The sequence below is a fragment of the Urocitellus parryii genome, chromosome 13 (genome assembly GCF_045843805.1).
Source record: "Urocitellus parryii isolate mUroPar1 chromosome 13, mUroPar1.hap1, whole genome shotgun sequence".
Lineage (NCBI taxonomy): Eukaryota > Metazoa > Chordata > Mammalia > Rodentia > Sciuridae > Urocitellus > Urocitellus parryii.
The window spans coordinates 25,223,863-25,241,074 of record NC_135543.1 but is presented as its reverse complement, the minus strand read 5'-3'; the positions used below and the strand labels follow the sequence as shown (position 1 = coordinate 25,241,074).

Here is a 17,212-nt window from a genome sequence, read left to right as displayed (position 1 = left end):
CCTCCCGGGAGGGTCCCCTGCCAACTGTGGGAAATGTGCTGGCAGAGCAGCCCTGCACCGCAGACCCCAGATCTGGGCAGCCACTACCTCTGAGTCATGCTCTTTCCCAAATGGATCATGCAGCCAGCCTGACCGGAAACCTAGCCATCTGTGCAGCCAGAGGGGCGACAGCCCTTCCCCACGCGGGGTCTGTCTGCCCCACAACTCCCTTCTTGAGCTCTACTAGTTTCCCTGGTGCCCTCTTATAATCTCCATGCAGCCATACTGCTGGGGAGCCAGGGAGACTTGAAATCAGTGCTTCTCTTGGCTGCGTGTTGAAATTACCTGGAGAAATTGAAAATGTACTTGTGCCTGCACCCTGGTTCAGAGACTGCTGTCACAGGTCTGGGGTACAGTCTGGAACTGCAATTTTTTTCAAAGACAGTGGCCTGGTCTACCCCACCTACCCCCATCCCTTGCAGGTGTCGCATACCACAAGGCTCTCTCCTGCCCCCTTGTTCTCCCAGGTAAAGCCCCAGTTGGTGTCTCTTCCACCCAGGGGCAGGGTCTGATCAGTCCTGATTGAGCTGACTGTACCCACACAGGCAAGGGCCATGCCAGGCAGGACTTGTGCCCACCTAACTCATACAGTGGGCTGAGACCCAGGGACTTTCTGCAGGGCCATCCCACAAGTCTGGAAAATGGAATGGATACCCAGGACCCACTGCTTCCGGGGGCCCTGGGGCTGCTTCCCAGACCAGAAAAGCCCTGCGGCTCAGCTACATTTAATAAGGCAGGCTGGGCGGGCTCCTCTCCCCAGCTCCTCCCCACTCCTGTTCCTTTAGGACTAGGACTTGGAATGCATTTTTATTAGACTTTTCCTAGGTGAAAATGGTGCCGGGCTGGGGGTGGAGAAGCTGGATGGAGTGTGATTTACACCTACCCTGCGTCCTCACACCTCCCAAGGGCAGCGGGGAGCTGCAGCCTACAGTTCCCACAGCTGGGCCACAGAGCAGGCTGCTGGTGGATCTGCCCCTGCCAGGAGCAGCTGCTTCCGTGCCCCCACCTCAGTCTCCAAGGTGCTGAAAGCCTTTGGAAAAGGAGGAGGGGAAAATGAACGCTGATGTCCATAAGTCTCTAGCAAAGTTGCTGGAGGAATGACCTGCCTGGCCCAGACCTGCACCCATCTGATCTCTTTGCTTCCAACAGCTGCTTTGACTCCCCAAGGCCTCTCAGTCCCATCCACGTCTCCACCCCTGCACAGCCCCAAACAGGAGAGGCCACTGTCCCTGGGTGTAAGCTTAGTAGGAAACTCCTGCCCTTCTTTGGGTGAGTTTCCAGTGGACTGACTTTCCCCGGGGTCCTCCTAAAAAAACCTCTGCAGGATTTCTCAACCTGGGCACCACTGCGAGTTTGGGCTCCTTGGTCAGCAGACTGGAGGATGCTGAGCAGCACCCCGGCTTCTACCTGCTCCATGCTGGGAGCATCCCTCTCCCCGAGTCTCTGACCATCAAAAATGTCTCCAAACATCACCCCATGTTCGTAGAGGAGGGTGGCTGAGAACCACTGCTATGACGACACAACTGGACACCACAGGAGGTCAGGGAGTGTTATAGCACTTCTGAGGGCTCAAGAGGTGGCCAGGACAGAAATCCAGGATCTGGGTTAAGTGACTGTGCCATGAGGGCCAGGAGGCCACCCTCTCTGGGCTTGAGGGTCATCCTCTGGCCAGTATTTGCTCAAGGCTGGCACTGTGATAAGTGCCTGGCATGGAGAGTCCTATGTAACCCTCGCAACATTCCTCTGGGGAAAGAACTGTCCCTTAAAAAAAGAAAAAAAAAAAATATATATATATATATATATATATATATATATATATATATATGCCCATATATAAAATTTGTATTTGTTCTAATTAGTTGTACATGACAGTAGGTGCATTTTGACACATCGTATATAAATGGAGTATAACTTCTCAGTCATGTGGTTCTACATGATGTAGAACTGTCCCCTTTTTGATAAATGGGGAAACTGAGCCTCAGAGAAGACAGGCAGGCGACTTGCTCAGGAGCATGCGGCAGGAAGAGGCTCTCTGGGTCAAGAGCTCAAGGTCGTCCTCACAGGGGTCTGTTCTCCCTCCCCAGAAGGAGGGGACCACCTCTGGAGACCTCCAACTTTGCTATCCTTTTCATGATGTTGCTATAAAAAAGGATGTTCCCGGAGGGGCGGGGGGGCACAACCTGCCCAAACTGCTTCCCTCAGTGAGTGACGTGTCCCACTAGAGTCTAAGTGCTGTGTCGGGATCCTGACTATCAACAGGCCTTGGAGCTGGCCCTCCAGTGAGGAGGGAGGCAGGCAAAGCATGTTATGTGTTTATTTAAAGCGGTGATTCTCTGGTCTGCATGTGGGTATCCCCCCACAAATTCCTATGTAAGTGCTGGTATTAGGAGGCCCGGACTTTTGTAGATATTAGATTGTAAGTGCAGAGCCCTTGTGGATGGGGTTAGTGCTCTTATAGGAGGCTCCAAAGAGCTTCCTTGAGGCTAAGTGAGGTCCCAGGGAGAGGAAGCCACCTGTGAGGAAGTGATCTTGACCTTGACCTTGGACTTCTCAGCCTCTGGACTGTGAGCAATCACTTTCGGTTGTTTATAAGCCACTCAGTCCCTGGCATTCGGTTACAGCAGCCTGAATGGACTAGAACAGGCAGTAAGGCTAGGACACACATACTGGAACCTCACTCAGCCCAGAGGGCCAGGACAGGGACAGCCTGGCTGCTCTGTGATGGATGAGCCGGAGCTAGCCCAGAGCAAGGGGAGAAAGCCCTCACCCCGAGATGGCAGGGTGCACACGTGCCAAGGCAGGAAAGAGCACCACTTCCTCTAGAAACCAAAAATGAAGACAGCGCAGGGGGCTGATGAGGTGGGCAGGAAGCTGTGTGGCTCTGGCAAGAATCTACCTCAGTCCTAAAAGCATCAAGAGGCCATCAAAGGGTTTACATCAGGTAATGGCCAAATGGGACAAACATATTTACCACAGCAGGTTATGTGGAGACTGGGGTGGAGCTGGGGGGTGGCAAGAGGAAATGGGCTCCTGGGTGGGTCTGGGGGAAGTGGTAGCAATCTGGACCAAAGGCATTCATCAGGCAGAGTGGAGGGAGCCCCTGAGTGGGTGGAGGGGCGAGGGCAGGCTGAAGCAGGGGCTGGTGGGCAGAGTGGACAGCCATGCTGTAACAGGAAGAGTCTGTTCCTAGGGGTGCGGGGACGCATCAGGAGTTCCCAGAGAGCACATTAAGTTTAAGGGGTGCTGTGCATGACAGCACTGAGCTGAGTGACTCATTATCCACTGACTGATTGATCAGTGCATGACGTGGAGACTTCTCTGGGATGCAAGTCACTTTGAGGGCCCCAGTGGACACAGACCCACCTGGACAGGAGCAGAGAGACAGCAGAGAGGGTACATACACACCACAGCAAAGCTTCGGGGAAGGAGCCCACATCGTGAAAACGTAAGTTATTATTACTATTGCCTTATTGGATCTGACGAGATCACAGTCCAAGGTGGGGCTCAGCCGCCTGTGATTCCGTATAAATGGGCTCTCGGGTGGCAGCTGGCTGTTGCATTGATTCTTATTCACTCAGAAGCTCCATCATGAGGCTCATGTGAAATGTGTGAAATATCCTTTTTTCATGCCATAGCAATGAAAGGACTTCACAACTCTGTAGCCAAATGAAGGTACTTATGAGTAATGGGAATGTGCACACGGGTGTCATCTTATTACCACGTATAGGCAGGCTGCATCGAAATTTGATCTCATATTGAAGCAAGCACTCCCACCACTCGGGAGGGCCAGGACATACCAGCATGGGCCCCAAGTGGAGAAGGTGACTTCTGATTGGCCATTCAGGGGCTGGGGATTTAAACATGGTGGCTCACACCATTTAGGTGGTTCTAGGACCATAAAATGTCAGGGTGGGAAAGGTCCTCAGGTCTCACAGCTCACCTGTGTGACAGGTGAGGCAGGAACTTGCACAGGGTTGCCTAGTTCACCAGCAGCAGGTCTGGGAGGAGAATCCACAGCCTGATGAGCCCAAGCCACAGCCACCTCTCCTACTGGGTCCAGGGTCCATCAGTCTCTGCCCAAGGCAGAGGAAAGGGCAGAAAAGCTCCCAGCATCCCAAAGGAACCTGCACCCTGACAAGCACCTGGGTGACTGTGGAGCCTAAGGGGCTGGGGACAAATTTCTCGGAGGAAAGGGAACAAATGATAGGAGTCTGGAGACAATATCTTAATAATTTACCTACTTGTCACTAATATATACTGCACCTACTTCTAGCAAAGATTTGGGGTGATTTGTAATTAGACACACATATTCAACAAAGCATTCAGATGGATGAGAGATCAACAATTTTTTTTAATAATAAAAAAAATGGAGAGGCCCAAGTGCCTCTCCCTAGGGGACTGGTTAGATAAATTCTGTCCAAGCATGCCATGGAATACCACGCGGCTGTAAATGGATGGTGTTGAGAAGATAATGCTAAGTGAAGTTAGCCAATCCCCCAAAAACAAATGCAGAATGTTTTCTCTGATATAAGGAGGCTGACTCAGAGTGGGGTAGAGAGGGGGAGCATGGGAGGAATAGATGAATTCTAGATAGGGCAGAGAAGTGGGAGGGAAAGGGAGGGTGCAGGGGGTGAGCAAGGATGGTAGAATAGACATCATTACCCAAAGTACATGTATGAAGACCCGAATTTGGTGTCAACATACTTTTTATATAAACAGAGATAGGAAAAATTGTTGTATATATGTGTAATAAGAATTGTGATGCATTCCACTGTCATTTTTTTAAATCAATAAAAAAGGAATATCACACAGCTATAAAAACCTGAGAAAGTTCTCTGTACACTAATATGGACAGAATTCCAGAATTTAGAGTTAAGGAAATAAAATAAGCAAAGTGCAGTATGGAATATACAGTTATCCATGTTTTATATAGTAAAATAGAAAATTAACAATATATATCCAAATTTCTGCATTTTACCACAACAAAAGACTGGATGAATAAACCAAAATAAATACAAAGCATGCCTACATGGGGCAATGGGGAGAGCTGTGGAAGGGGACAGAGACCAGAGTGAGCAGTGTTAGTGTGCACCTTTGTCATTTCGGTTTCGATCCATATAAATGCTGTATTATTCAAAACTCTGATGTAATTTAATACAAGAGGAAAGGGAAACTATTGCAAGTGGCTGGGATCCCACCCTCACACCAGCCCAGGAAGTAAGTCACTTGCTCTGACCAAGGAGGAAGCTGGGAGCGGAGTGTCTTGGTGGCCTGGCCTCCCTTCCGCCTCACTGGAAGGACCAGGAAGCCTGAATAGTATGGGACCTGCCTGAGGCTAAAACCCACCTGTGCTCTCTGGAGGGGGAGCCCACACCTGCTCCCAACAACCCCTGACTCACCAGGGTTCCAGCTGCTGACACCGGTTCCAGGAGCAAGCAAACTGCACCAAGTTCCTGTGCAAACTCCTGGCCCCTCCCTGCCCAGCTCCCATCCACAGCTCCACCCTACCCTCCCAGCACCTTCCTCACCCCAGCTCTGGCACTGGTGCCCAAGTTCTGGGAGCAGCACCCATGCTGCTCAGCCAAAGCACTTGTCAGACATGGGAGGGCTACACCCCAGCTGAGGATGGGAGAGTGCACTCTTCCCCTTCCGGAGTTGAGCCTCTGACCCCTCCCAGGACAGGACGGATGGACAAACCCCTTACTGAGCATGCCACCCATGTGGCCATCAAAGAATTAAATTAATTCTATCCTGTTAATATATGCTATCCATATTATAGAAAAGCACATGATAAAGAATCAGAGTGATAAACATAAGCAAAAGTTTTTAAAAAGGATATCTATCAAGTGAAAACATAAGTTATGAGTCTTAATATATAACTCAATCCCATGTTAGTTTATATCATGGGTCTGGAAAAATATACCTATATTAAACAGCTATCTATAGAGATGTGTAGACAGGATATAGATGAGGATGTGATTGTGGATGTGGGTGTGAGTGTAGGTGTGGATATGAATATGGATATGGATATGGATGTGGATATGAATGTGGATATGGATATGAATGTGGATATGGATATGGATGTGAGTGTAGATGTGAGTGTGGATGTGGCTATGGTGTGGATATGGATATGGATGTGAATGTAGATATGGATGTGGATGTGGGTGTGGGTGTGGATATGGATGTGGATGTAGATATGGATATGGAGGTGGGTGTGGATGTGGATATGGAGGTGGGTATGGATGTGGATGTGGATATAGGTGTGGATGTGGATGTGAATATGGATGTGGATGTGGATGTAGATATGGATATGGGTGTGGGTGTGGGTGTGGATATGGATGTGGATGTAGATATGATATGGATGTGGGTGTGGGTGTAGATATGGATATGGATGTGGATATGGATATGGATGTAGACATGGATATAGATGTGGGTGTGGATGTGGGTATGGATGTGGGTGTGGATGTGGCTGTGGATATGGATATGGATGTAGATGTGGATATGGACTTGGGTGTGGCTGTGGATATGGATGTCACTGGTAGATTTTACCTTCAGGGCTGGGTCTGTGCAGGTGGCTATGTTGGTGTGGATATAGATATGGATGTGGATGTAGATATGGATATGGGAATGGCTGTGGATATGGATGTGGGTGTGGATGTGGCTGTGGATATGGGTATGGCTGTGGATATGGATGTGGGTGTGGATGTGGCTGTGGATATGCATGTCAGTGTGGATATGGACATGGATGTGGATGTGGAAATAGATGTGGGTGTGGATTTAGTAACTCTCTAAATCATTGATAGTGCTGATCTTTGGGGGAGAGTAGAGGCACACAAGTTCCCTCATTCTCTCAGTTAAATACTTACACTGTTTGAATCTTTTTCTTACATGAAGCAGTTACTTTGGTAAACTGAGCAAAGACCTAATTCCCTGCATGCCCACCATATACCATTGGGCTGACACACACAGGTTCCTGAGTCAGAGTCTCAGGGAGGAACTCTCCTCTCAACCCTGTCCCATCCACCCCACAGGAACCTGAAGCCTAGAAAGGTCATGGGATTTTTTTGCTTGCTCTGCCCAGTGAGATGATGGCAAAGCTGGGCTGAGGACTCCTTTCTCCAACCTCACAGCCCTGTGCTCTCTCCACCACACCATGCGGCTTTAAAAGGATCACACATCTGTGGGGGACTCTTTATGGCCAGTAAGGGGAGAAGTAAAGGAATAGTGGCAAAAAAAAAAATCTAAAAATAGATTTGGTGCTGCAGGACTCATCACGTGGCTGCCGTGTCAATACCACCACTTCCTAAAAGTCAGCCATTGACCCGTGGAATATTCCAGACAACTGTTCATTTTAAGATGAACCATTAACTGTAAATCAAAGCCCGGAGTGAGTGCTGAGTTACAAAACTAATTAGAATAAGTGGGTAAATGGATGTCTGGTCTCAGCCCAGGCGGCCACCTGTTTTCCACCAGGACTGGGGAAGATATATCCTCCAACTGATAAACTCGGCAGAGGCTCAGGTAGGCTTCTGTAAGAGCAGCTCTCTAATATAAATAGGATGGTCACTCTCTCCCCAAAAGGCAGATGAAATGGCAGGCTGCACATTAATCAATTAACAAGCATTATTAAATCTCCAGTTCCAGTGAGCACGGGCTGATGGCTGCTTCCAACTTGGAAAGGTTTTCCCAAACATTCTGCTGGACCCTTCCTGCGCTGTCACTGGTAGATTTTACCTTCAGGGCTGGGTCTGAGCAGGTGGCTATGGGTCCTGCTCAGGGGCACACAAGACAGTTTGAGTGGCAGAGCGAGGTCAGCTCTTCCTGGCCTTGCCACACTTGGGGGACTGTAGGGAGCCAGGAAAGTGGGTACCGTCATTCCTCCCACCTGGACCATGATGGGCCCAGCGGCATCTTGCCACTCTGACACTTTATCTTCTGGGTGTGGCTTATGTCAGTGGGTTGCCCATGGACACAATAAGTGCTTTTAGTGTTTGACTAACTCTTCCCACGCCTTGAAGTGTGCGTGCAAATGCTGCCCATGAAGCCCTCTCTCCACGGTTCACTGGTGTGGGTAAGGCAGACAATTTAATTATTTCCGTTTCATAGCCAAAGAAACGGAGGCCCAAGGCAACTTGTCCCACACTTCATTTCTTCTTAGTGGAAGATATAAAAACTGAAGCTCCAGAGGTCCCTGGGATCAAAAGTTCTCTCTACCTCATCTCATTTTGTCCTCACCACAATCCCAGGAGGGAGAACAGCCACTCCACTTACACTTGAGGACATGGAGGTCCAGGAAAACTATGTCACCTGTCCCAAATGGCAGAGCCAGAACTCAAAGCTGAGTCTCTGAGGTTGCCATACAAGTCCACGGTGGGGCCAGGAACTGAGAAGGTCCTTTCCCAAAATATCAATACTAACAATAGCTCCCGTTTCATGGGCTAAGCCCTGTCCACCCAGGACTCCTGAGGACAGGCCATGTGTTTGGCATGTCTTTAAATCCTGGAATGGCTTGGGGTGGGGCACTCAGGCACTGGACACACCTTGTTGAGTATCTGCCACAATGCTGTCCTTTACGAGGGCCTTTTTCCTTCATTTGCTCTGTGCAAATTAGAGGACCATGTGGGCTTTGGGGTGGCAAGTGGTCTTAACTGCGGTTCACAGCCCAAATAACTCCATTCTGTCCAGCCGGGGAGTCGCTGCCCCGCCACCTCTCTGCACCTAGGAAGCCCAGCCGGCCTCTGCTGTCGCACAGACCTTCACCTCTACCGCACACTGCGCCCACCTTTCCTAACCTTTCTCACCCGGGTCGTCTTCTCACACTGCCCTGGGCAGTGACTCCATGATGTCGGGGGCTTGGCTGTCAAAGCCACATCATGCTGCTTTATCTCCGTGACTTGAAGAGAGGACTGAGCGAGAGGGATGAGCAAACCCAGCTTCTCTGGCTAGGATGGAACAGAGGAGGCCATGGGAGTGGCTGGCAGGACTGGGCAGGGGGAACATCGGCCCCGGCTCTGAACAGGGAGGATCTGTGTCCCCAAGTCAGATGACATCTTAACCCAAACAAGGTTTGTGTGTTCCCCTGCAGAATGTGGGTACGCAGGAGCAGGGGCAAAGGCAATATTCTAACTGAGGGACCTCTCTCCACCTACATCCTCCTCTGGCTACCAAGCCACCTGGCTCAGGTGACCTCCCCAGACCACCGTAGCCAAGAGCAATCCCCCTTTCCTTTGAAACCTCCATGGCTTATCTTCCCCAGTGCTGGGTGGCTTTGATAGTCCCCTCAGTGATTGATTATTCTTATGTCTCTCCAACTCCATCACGAGCCCCCAAAGGGCAGAGAACTTGTCTGTCCACCTTGGTGACTTCTGAGTGTGTGACACCCACTAACAGTCTCCAGCTGGGTAACCATGGACTGTACCCTGTACACAGGGACCTGAGCACAAGCCGCAAGCAAATATTTGTGGACTGACTTTTAGAAAATGGCACCACATGATTGTCACACACGACCTTTGGTCTTGGGCTCTCCACTGTACACATTCTAGTGAGGTCGGTGGCAGGTGATATGAAGCTCATCTTACAGATGGGGAAACTGAGGCTCAGAACGTGTAAGTGGTTGCACAACAGTTAGTAACCGGAAACGGCTCTGGATCAGGCTCTGACCTAATCTGACTTTCCTTGCAGAGGCTGGAGATTTCTATTTCCTCCAAAGCACGTGACAGATCAACAGTTTGGGGATACTTCATTGCTGTCACCTACTCTCTTCCACAATGCACAGTACCAGAAACTCTGAAGGCTCTGAAGAAGTCTCTTTGGCTTAAACTCAGCCTTCTCCAAACTTATCTTATCCTGGGGCACTTCCGCACATCGTGACCCCACATTACTGTGTCCTAGGGATCTGTTCTGCCCACTGTTCCTTTCCTCAAGGGTTATCTGTGCTCCCAGGAGAAGCTACATGTTACTGGACTAGGAAAGGCTTAAGCCAGAGGAGCAGAGCTCCAAAGGTGAAATTTCAGGGTCAAACAGCTAGTAGGGATATTTCTTCTTCACTTTTTTTTTTTACACACAAAAGGCCATAATAAATCCCCATGTACCCAGCAATAGTCACCAACCAGTTTCAATGGGGCTCAATATTCCAGAGATAAAACTTTTGCTTCATCTATTCCTCTTTTTCCTAAAATCTCTTGTAGAAAATCCAAGACATCCTCTTGTGATCCTAAACACTTTTGTATGTAACACTGCCACAATATCACACAACCTGAAAAGCTAGCACCAACTGCCCACTACCTAACACCTATCCTGTGTCTCCTCTCCCGGGTTCTCTCAAACATATCCTTCTGCTTTAGGTCACCTTGAATCTGGATTCAAACAAGCCCCACAGACTGCATTTGGCTGGTGTCTCCTTATTAATCTGTAACAATTCCCCTCAACTCTACTTGCATTCGCATCATTTATGCTGGAGAGATGAGGTCATGGTCCCGAGGCACTTGCCTTGGTCCAGACTCGGGACACCACGGTGGTGGGGTTTCTCATGTTCCTCTGGTCCCTGTGTAAGTGGTAGTGAGATCCAAAGCCTGCTCAGGACAGGTTCAGCTTCGTGGTGACAGCAGGCCTCAGGTAGAGCTGCATCCTCCCCTTCCCACTGCATCTGGGTACCCAACTTTCAGCCAAGCTGATGAATGGTCCATGGGCGTGAGGGTGACAGACAAATCCTTTTGACAAACTTGAGTTTTTCCAATATCTCCAAAGTCATAGTGCATTCTGGAATTTTGTTCTGGGTGGATCTCTAACCCAAGATTGGCCCGTTTTTCTATGATTTCATGGACCATTCTCCTACCACCCCGTGCTACAATTCCGTCAGCCCTTGCTTTCCTAGCCTACCTCTGGGTATTCTTTTACCTTTCTTTCTTCTTTCCTTTTTCTTTAAGAAAAGACATTTTAAATTACCAGACAAGCTGGGAACCTCAGTTCCCCATTCAGTCCAGGCCCTGCCAAGGAGTCCATGAGCTAAACTAAAGGCCCAGGGTTTCAATAGCCCATGGGTTCCTCCTCCCACATCTCAGGAAACAAGTCAAGATCTCAAGGAGAAAACACAGAGTTGATCATGATAAATATGCATCCAAAATTTTTTAAAACCAAATTGCACAAATCAAGCTTATTCTGAGAGGTTCATGTTGCCCGGGGTCTCTAGTGCACCAATCAGCATAATTAAATAGGAAGATCTCTCAGGAATTGATTGTGGTTTTTCACGTTTTCTTTTCTTTTTTTTTTTTTTTAATCATCCTAAGACCATTTCAGTGAGATGATTTTAAGCTAATAAGAACCCCCAAATTAGAAACTAATTAAGGAGACGGAAAATACAAATGTATTTGTTTTTAGTCGGGCACTATTTTTATCAGAAGAATCATGAAAAATTAAAATTGTTAAATACATGTATGAAGGTTGTCAGTCAAGGGCAATGTGGCTTTCTGCTTCTCCCTGCTGCAAAATTTAAGGTGATATATGAGGAGCTTCTCCCCGTGGGCCCCTAGGAAGCAATACACGCACTAATTTTGCAGAGCAGAGAGCACGGTGCTAGACTTGGTGAGGAAAGGTTTCTGCAGTAATGCTGGCAAATCCTGGGCCACCAAGGGCCTTTGTGCCTCTGGCTCTCAGAATGCATGCAGCAAAATCAGAGAGGGCACTTTCTCATGACCATTGAACGGAGGGGAACAGTTAAGGCCCAGGGAAGTTAAGAGATCTGCACCAGGTCACACAGCAAACTAAGAAAAAGCCACAACTACTGCCCTATCTAAATGCTCCTGATTATGTAGGTCCCCCCCGACACACAAACTGGTCCCCAAATATGCCATAGATTAGCTTATAAAAGAGATGTTAGGTCACAATGACACTGGTTTGGAGGACTCTTAGGATCCGTGACACCCTTAACAGCTCAGGGCCCAGGAGAGGTGGTGGGGAACAGGAGACAGCTGCAGAGGGGGTGGGGGCCTACCCTTCAGGGGGTAGGTCCTGTCTAGAATGACCCAAATACCGCTGCAGCAAGCGTCAAGGGCCAGCACCCCCTGCACACAGCCCAATGTGGCCCCAACCTTGAAACCCTGGGGTCAGAACTGGGTTTCATTGTTTCAAAGCCTGTGCCCCAATTCTAGCACAGCTAGAACACCCAGTTCTCCGTGTCTCCCACCTGCACCTTCTGATCCTGTTCCCCAACACCAGGTAAGGTAGGAGGATGTGGGATCAGCCAGGATCCCTCCTTTCTGAGCACAGAAGTCCTCACCAGACCCACTCCAGGGGCTGGGGTGGGCCTGGGGGGCTTCCTTGGTTCTGCAGGATGGATGGACTATGAACATCCATGATAATCTGTATGGGAGCCTGGTTAGAGACTCCAGCCCACAGACTGAGGGAAAATAAAGACGTCAGGGTCTCCCCTCCCTACCATGACAGACAAGTTCCTCCCTTGTCCTGGAGGAGAACCGTTAAATCAGAGGAGTGCACCCTAGGGTGGAGAACCTGGTGGGAGCAAGTCCCTGAGTCACAGGGAGGACACGCACAGTGCACCACGTGTGCGAGATGGAGAGGGGGTGCTTCAGAACCCCACAGCAGCCTCCACCCAGCTCCTAGGGAATCAGGAGTCTCAGGAAAACCACAGAGGACAGAGATTACTTAACACATTTTTCGGATGGGCTGGGCATGGGGAACTTGACCTTGTGGAGAGTGCACCTCGCTGAAGCTCTATGGCGAAGATACTAGGTTAAGTGAGGAGAAATCACTGCGTCCTGCTGGCGACTGCAGAGACTGCTCTCAGAATAACAAGAAATGTACCCCTGTCTCCCAACCCCCAGGAAGAAGAGCCATACTTTGGGACACTGAGATTAGGGCTCTCTTCTCCTAAGGGAGAGTTATCTGTATTTTTATGGCCATGAAAAGAAAGATAAGGTGGAGATGGGCCTTTGTTTTGAAGGCTGTTGCTGGAGGCTGGGGAGAGAGGGCTGAAGGATACCCAGCTTTCAGGGGAGGACCCCTAGGTTGGGCCCCAGGACAGCTGGGATGACTTGGGTCCCAGAGTGGTTGGCAACCTTCAGCCCACCGGAACCCACCTTGGCCATGTTGACTCCCTAGAGAGGGTGGCCCGGGACCTGGCATCCCCTGTGGCAGGGCTGGTGTTGGGACACAAGCCGGATGCAGGGGCCTGCCTCCTTCGGTTGACCCACAGCCTGCAAAAGGACGGGCCACAGCGGCTTCATTCACCAGCATGGGCCAAGGTCCAGCCTCCCTCAGCACTCCCCGTTTTTCCTGCCCCGCCAAGCCCCCACAGTTCCCAGGCACCGGAAGGGTGGAGACAGAGCTGCAGAAATGCCTGCTCGGAAACTTTTGCCAAACTCGGCCACTGAGGGAACTCAGACTTGTTTTCATTCGATTTGGGGAAATAAAAGGAACCGTTTCTTGACATGGAGTGTCACAGAGAAACTTACTATTGTTTCAGTCCTCAGAGTTGCCCAGCAAGATAGAAACTATTAGCTCCAATTTCAATGGAACTTCTGAGGCTCAGGGGACTTGAAGAGAGCATGAAGTCAGGGCCCAGAACTCACGAGTGGCCCCATCCTGGAGCCAGGGCTGGCTCCTGAGGATGCACATCACCTTCTAGACCCACCAAGACAGAATTTATTGTTGAAGTGAATTTCTCCGGGGATTCATTGTAGACCTTTCATAAGAAGGGAATGTTAAGAGTAAATCCTGTTTTTAGCTCAGGATCCACCCTGGGTGCTCCTTGGCAAGAGATTCTAGACCTTGTGTTAAACAACCCAGTAGCCATTAGCCACACTTGAAATGTGGCTAGTCCCAACCAAGATGTGCTAGAAGCATAAAACATACCCTGGACTCCAAAGAATTTATACAAAAAACTACAATTATATTTCCTTCGTAATTTTTACATTGATTGTATGTTCAAGTGGAAATATTTTGGACATATTGAGCTAAATTAAATACATTCTTAAAATGAAATATTACTTGCTTATTTTCAATGCACCTACTAGCAAACTTAAAATGAGTGGTGTGCCTGATGACTGCGGTCACCCTCCATCACTACTGAGCCACTTGCACTCGGGATCCCTGGTCTTGCCTGGGCTGCTGCATACCCCCACCCTGCCCCTAGACCTGGAGCTGTGTTGGAAGCAGGAGTCAAGACTCTCCAAGCATTCTGAGGATGTTCTCTCCTCTCCACACTTTACCAAATTCCTGGGTCTGCCCCTCCTGCCTCCTGTCTTACTCCAGCCCAGCAACTGGCACAGCCCCCAAATATGCAGTCACCTATCCCGAATGTGGGGTTCACTCTAAACCACATTTTCTGTGGCCAGAGGAGTTCTGATCACCAGGCCTTAAAGGCTGTCAGTCACCAAATGAGTCAGAATGAATTTCTTCCAGCCTCCCCTGTTCGCAGCCCAGCAACCGTGAGCTCTGCCCAGAGCAAAACAATGGAAGTCAACGAAATATACTGACCACTGATGGTGGTGCCAGCTGCTGGGCTCAGTGCGCTGCATGTTTTATTTTATGGAATTCTCCTTACCAGCCTAGCCGTGAGACAGGGTGGTCCCTATTTTGAAGACAAGGGCCTGTGGCTCCCAGAGCCCTGGACCTGGCTTTGGGCTTTTCTCTGCCACACACGCCCTCTCCAGAGACGAGGCTGCGTCTCATTCACTGCTTTTCTGGCACGGGGTGTGGTGCCCAATACACATAGGTACTTGGTAAATACTAGCAAAATCAGTTGAGAATGTCTGGCAGAGTATGGCCTCTGCTCTGTCTGGCCCAGGTCGGGAGGCACCCGGCCCCTTCCTCCCCAGGGCCGTGCGTGTGATGGGAGTCTTAGCCCAGCCTACAGGGCGGGACCTTTGCTACCTCCACCCTGTTCTCCACCACCTCCCACCACAAGGCCCTCCCACCACAAGGCCAGCCGTGGTGCTAGCCCCCAGCCAGACTTTACATGTGCAGACCACCTGCTCAGCTGACAGCTGGGGTGGGGGGGGATACACCCCAGGTCCTAGTTAGCCCCAGGCACTTGTGTGGTTGCCTGCTCCCAGCTAAGACCCCCAGGCACCACCAGCCCCGGGACCTCAGTTCCCCTTCTGTTTTATCACTTAAGACCGGAGTCAAGTCCTGGGCCTGTCTGGTGCCTGTGGCTGGCCCATTTCCCTAGAGCTGGGCTCAGCTTTCTGGATCCCTTCAACCTACTCTTTCTGCCTGATTTAGAACAAGGCCACCCAGAAGTCCTGCTGCTCTGCCCCTCCCCAGCCCTGGGCTCTGACCCGAGGACCCTGACACTGGCCTGCACTGGAATGGAATTTGCCACACCCTCTGGGGCCTCCCACTTCAGGCCCTTGGCCCTTCTCCCCTTTCCTGCTCAGTTTCCCAAGGCTCCAAGCTATTTTTGCTTCCGTCTCAGCTGCCATTTCCCCCCGTGATGGAAATTGCCAGAGTGGTACCCTGCACCGGCATGGCATGCACAGGGAAGACCAGACAGGCAGAGGAACAGGCTCTGACGTCAGATCCGAGCTCGCCTTCGAGTCTCCAGCCTTAGAGGTCCCCTCTGTCCAGTCTCAAATCCCTGCCCGCTTGGCTCTGGGGTTCTCTTGATGCTTCCTGCCTTGACCAAGTCCCTGGATCAACTGCTAGACTCAAGGTCAACTGCCAGACAGACTGCGTGTCCTCTCCAGACCCCTATTCATGACCTCCCTGGCCACCTTGGGTCATCTTCCACTTGTCCTGGCACCCTGGGAGGGAAGGGGAGCCACGCCTTCTTTTCTTCTTTTCCTAAGGAACACTGAACCATTATACTCTGTTACTCAAGGCGTCTGAACCGAACCTGAAGACCTCCCAACCAGCAAGGTGTCCAGGTCCACCCTCCTATATCACGGATGCAAGGAAGAGCTCCTGCACCCTTGCCGCCTCTGTTTCCCCATCGGCATAAATTCCCTGCCTCCCACAGGAGTGACCGAGGTAACGACTTCCTGATTTGTAACTCTGAGTTCCTCAGACAAGACCTGCTACATCCACCCAGGCACCGAGCCTTCCCACAAGGCAAGGAAGTGAACCCCGCTGATGCTAAATCTTCCGGTGCGTGGCTCTGGCAAGCACGTGGGCAAAAACTAATAACTATAAAGCATCCATCCATCCTCTTATCAGGCCTTCCTGAGCTTTGTTTGCATAGTTATCTTCCCGTGGGTTGACACTTGGTGTCTCCTGCAGGCTGATATATTCTCCTACCTGCCATATCATTCATAAAGGATAGACGAGCTTCAGGTTCATTACCTGTCATTACACCATGTACATGTCGCTGGGGCCCGTAGCACCGATTCTTCTTGAGTCACCCCGGTGGTGCAGCCCCCACTCGGAGGCTCCAGGTCCAACAGGCTGTGGATTTCGCTCCACCTCAAGCCCTGGGTGGGCTGCACGCCATCCCTTCTCCCTCTCTGGCTGAAACTCTCCTCCAGGATGGGGAGCCTTCTGAGTTCCCAGCTGCTTCAGAGGGGATCTGCAGAGAGAAGAGACGTCCCTGTCACCAACCAGGACTAGAGACCCAGGTCCCCGATGTGAACGGGTCTCAAATCTTCAAGCCATCCCTGCATGGTTCTTTATTATGACATCAGTGCCTGGTGACTACAACTCTGTCATCCTGGGTCTTTAGTGATCTGGTGATCATGTCCTGCTCCAGGCCTACACACACACACACACACACACACACACACCCTCCACTCCTATTTTCTTATCTCTGCATGTTTCATTCTGTCTAAAAGACCCATCTTCCAATCACGCAAGCAAATCCAGCCTCATTTAGAGTTTAGCTCAGACTAAAAGAACCTGTGAGCTGTGCCATTACCCCAGCAAGGAAAAGAAAACAGACGCCCTTTGCACTCAAGAGATGGAACGCTCCTCTGCTCTGCTCCCCAGGACCCTGAGGCGAGGCTTTGAAGTGCTGTGGTCTGGGAGGCTGCAGGAGAGCCGCACCTGTGTAGGTGACGAACCGCTTTCCAAAACCCTTCTCAAATCGAGAGACAGGGAGGGATGCAGAGCTCCCGGGGTGAGGGGTAGGACTCAAGGTGGACAGGGAGGTCCTGAATAGGGGTCTGGAGAGGACACACAGACCCCTGTGGTAATTCTGGCTCGACTGCATCCCTACACTTCA

At 50.4% G+C, this 17,212-nt stretch overlaps 1 protein-coding gene across 1 annotated transcript in view; it reads right to left on the bottom strand.

The window, feature by feature from the left end:
• The window catches only part of Zbtb7c (zinc finger and BTB domain containing 7C), a 260,400-nt gene extending 243,995 nt beyond the window's left edge, over positions 1-16,405 (bottom strand). The window contains exon 1 of the mRNA XM_077792360.1: positions 16,339-16,405. The gene's annotated coding sequence lies outside the window, so the exon portion shown is untranslated. The remainder of the gene's footprint in view (positions 1-16,338) is intronic.
• Between the last annotated feature and the right edge of the window lie 807 nt (positions 16,406-17,212).